The sequence below is a fragment of the Marmota marmota genome, unplaced genomic scaffold (assembly GCF_001458135.2).
Source record: "Marmota marmota marmota unplaced genomic scaffold, marMar, whole genome shotgun sequence".
NCBI classification, from domain to species: Eukaryota; Metazoa; Chordata; class Mammalia; order Rodentia; family Sciuridae; genus Marmota; species Marmota marmota.
The window spans coordinates 1786608-1789974 of NW_025999894.1; positions in this window are offsets into that span (position 1 = coordinate 1786608).

Consider the following 3367-nt stretch of genomic DNA (forward strand, 5'->3'; position numbering starts at 1 on the left):
CTAATTGGAAAAGTGAAATTCGGACATGATTCTGATAGGAGTTAAAATGAAAATCACCTGTTCTGATAGACAGGGGCAGAGTCTTGCCTTCACTCATTCCAGGGAGCACTTTGCTCAGCTGTGGAACAGTGGTTCTCAATAGGAGGTGAGTTTGTCTCCCAGGGGACATCTGAGCCATGTCTGGAAACATTTTTGGTTGTCCTGACTGGGGAGGTGCTCCTGGCATCTAGTGGGTGACAGAAGCCAGGGATGCTGCTCAACATCCTACAGTGCACAGGACAGGCCCTACAGCAAATCATCTGACCCAAGATGTCCATGGAGCAAAGGGTTCAAAAAGCCCTACTTGGGGAGCTGGGTTGTGGCTCAGTGGTAAGCACATGTGAGGCCCTGGGTTCGATCCTCAGCACCACATAATAATAAATAAAATAAAAAGGTATTGTGTCCATCTACAAATAAAAATATGTATTTAAAAAAAAAAAGAATCCCTACCTGGAGAAGCAATAATGGCCAAGCAGACCCTGAGCCCTTTAGAAGTGTCCAGTCTGGTAGGCAATCAGACATTACAGAAATATTGCATAGTAATCAACAGTTGCATGATTAATTATAATTGTGTTGTGGGCTAAGAAGGGAGAGTGCAGGAAGAGGGGTACAGGCCTCAGGGACCCAGGAAGCCACTCCAGAAGTGAGAAGTTAGAGGAGAGAGGAACATTCCCCACCTCTGGTTTGAGAGAACTACAATTCCCAGCATGCTGTGCTCTGGGGGACCAAGCAGAAGCTTGGTGGGTGGGTAGGAGGACCCTAGGCCTAGTGCTGCTTTGGGCCAGGGACCTGGCTTCTGCCCTTTGATTTGCCTCTCTCTGATAGGTGGGAGAGAAAGAGAGAGAAAAGGAAGAACAATATTTTCATTTCAAACACAGGGATGGAGGAGGTAGGAAGGAATTTGGTTTATGATACCTTTGAGACAAGAACAGAAAATCCCCACCGTGGCCCGAAATAGCACTAAAAACAGAGGTTTTGCCAAATCAGACTTAATTGAGTCACTCTCTCTTCTTGAGTCCAGCAGGATGTGGATGGAGCTGGCTTTGTTCCCTGGGGGTGACACTGTCCCCTGGGGCCCCTGCCCTGGCAAATTTAACTGAAAGGCCTTGGTCTCCCAGGCAGTACAGGAGCCTGGGGAGCTCAGCTTGGCAGCCCACGGCCTCTGCCTCAGCTTTGCAGAGGGGTAGAGACGGTGGCAGGGGGATGTGTGGCAGCAAGGTCAGCTGGTCGAAGCAAAAGTGGGAGAGGCTTGGTTCCTCTAACAGATGAATGGTTGTCTCTTTCAATACCAGAAGACAGCATGGAGAAAAGCCATCATTTATTGAGTGCCTGCTGTGCTGTGCCAGGCATTGGGTGGTCCTCTCTAAACCTTATTAGAGGCTGTATATGGATTATCAAGGAAACTAAAGCTCAGAGAGGTTAAGTGACCCGCCCGAGGTCACATAGCAACTAAGTGAAAAACTAGGATTGGAGATCAAATCTATGGGGCTCCAAAGCTGTCCCTGTCTGCTATTCACTCCCTTCCTCATAGTAGTCATTCATCCATTAGGGAGATAATCACTGGCCAAGAAATAGGACTTAGCAGGTGGAAAGTTTTTAAGGCTTGGAGTCAGAAAGCCATAAGCTTGAATTATGACTGGCACTTTTTGTTCCTGTGGCTTTCCCACTTGGAGCCTCCTGTGTGTTTCCTCTTCCCTGGGTACAATCCTGCCTTCATTCTGGAGTGATTGCAAGGGTTAAACTTGGCATGGAAGGGGAAGAGGGAGGCCCCCCAGGAAGTGAGGACCTGCCCTGGGCCACCCAGCCTGGCAGGGTGTAATAAAAGCGCCCGAGTGGAGGGAGTCAGGCCAGATTGCCTATCTCTGTGCTGTATCAGTGTTGGGTTTCTTTATTTGAACGGGGAGAGAGGGCAGCCTGCAGGTAGAGAAGGTGGTGTGGAATGTGGGTGTTTATTTTTCTTGGTCTGTGAAAGGCCTGTTTCAGCTCAGCCTGACTATGTATGGCTTTCCAAATTACCCCAGTGGGTTCCCACATTTGCCACACTCTGGATGCAGGGGGATGGATCCAGGTATCTGCCCAGAGTGGCCACAGAGAGTGTACTCACCATGTGAGGCTCCCAGTGCAGCTTATGAGCCCTCACTCACTGCCTGGGACATCTGGGAGTCCCCCAAAAGGGTGAGGGGTGAATGAGAGCCATGAAACCCATGCATCATTCCTCTGCCTCCTCCAATGAGGCCCTCCTGGTCCCATTCATCTCCTTATCTCCTGGTAGCCTGTGGGTTGCTGGGAAGGCAAGGGCAGTCTTCCTGATTGACAAACAAAACAAGCCTTGCTCACAAAAGGAGAGGGGTGGCTGGCTGGGCCTCTCTGTTCCCCTCCCCCTCCCCCTGCCCCAGGCATCTCTCCTGCTCCACCCAGCTGGCACCCTACATTCTGAGACACAGTGAAGGGGCTCTAGAGCCATTGTTGTTGTTGATCAGGCCACCCAGGCTAGGAGCCCTTTGCACTGGGGAGGTGGATTCCAGGAAAGATGGGGTGGCCATGAGGCAGGGTTTGCTGCAATGGCCGCCCCTCCTTCCCTTCAGCTGGCTGGGAAGGCGGCTTGGAAAGGAAGCCCAGCCGGCAGGTAGTGGAGAAAGACATCAGATCCAGGGGGAGCAGCAGAGAAAGCAAACAAACAGGGCTTTGTGTGGCTACAGATTGGCGGCTCAGAAGGGAAGCCAGGCCTGTGGTAGGCGGGAGGGGGGAGGAGGGGATAGGCCAGGCCATTGCTCTGGGCCTGAGATAGGCGTCTGGACCAGTCCAGGCTGGGCAGGCAGGGAGCAGGGAGTGCCACTACGTGTGGACAGGCGTCTGGAGTCACAGCTTGGCGAGGCCTCAGCTCTGCTACTTCACTCCTGAACAGATCTGGGCTTGTTTGCCCACAGCAGGACTCTGGCAGGCCCAGTCAGTGTCAGCGGCTCCCATCCCAACCTCGCTCCCTGTTGTTGCTGGGAAGACACACGATTAAAAGGGAATCATGGTCTCCCTGCGGGGACTCCAGCCTTGCGGGGTCTCCTGGAAGGGCAGGACTTCAACGCAGAGCTGGGGGCACTTCGGGGGCTTTGACACGGGAGGCAGCCCTGCTGGGGGGGAAGCAGGTTCGCTGTGCAATTTCAGATGCGGGGGGTTGTGGGCAGAGGGCGGCCCCCAGCCCTGGGGAACCATTGTGCCACCCCGGAGCAGGCAGAACCCAAAGACGAGGGAGTGAGGGTGTCTTTGAGGGAGGGGTGTCACAGTTTGGATCCCGGTGAGGGCAGCCCCCAGCGCATCTCGCTGGGCACTGGGC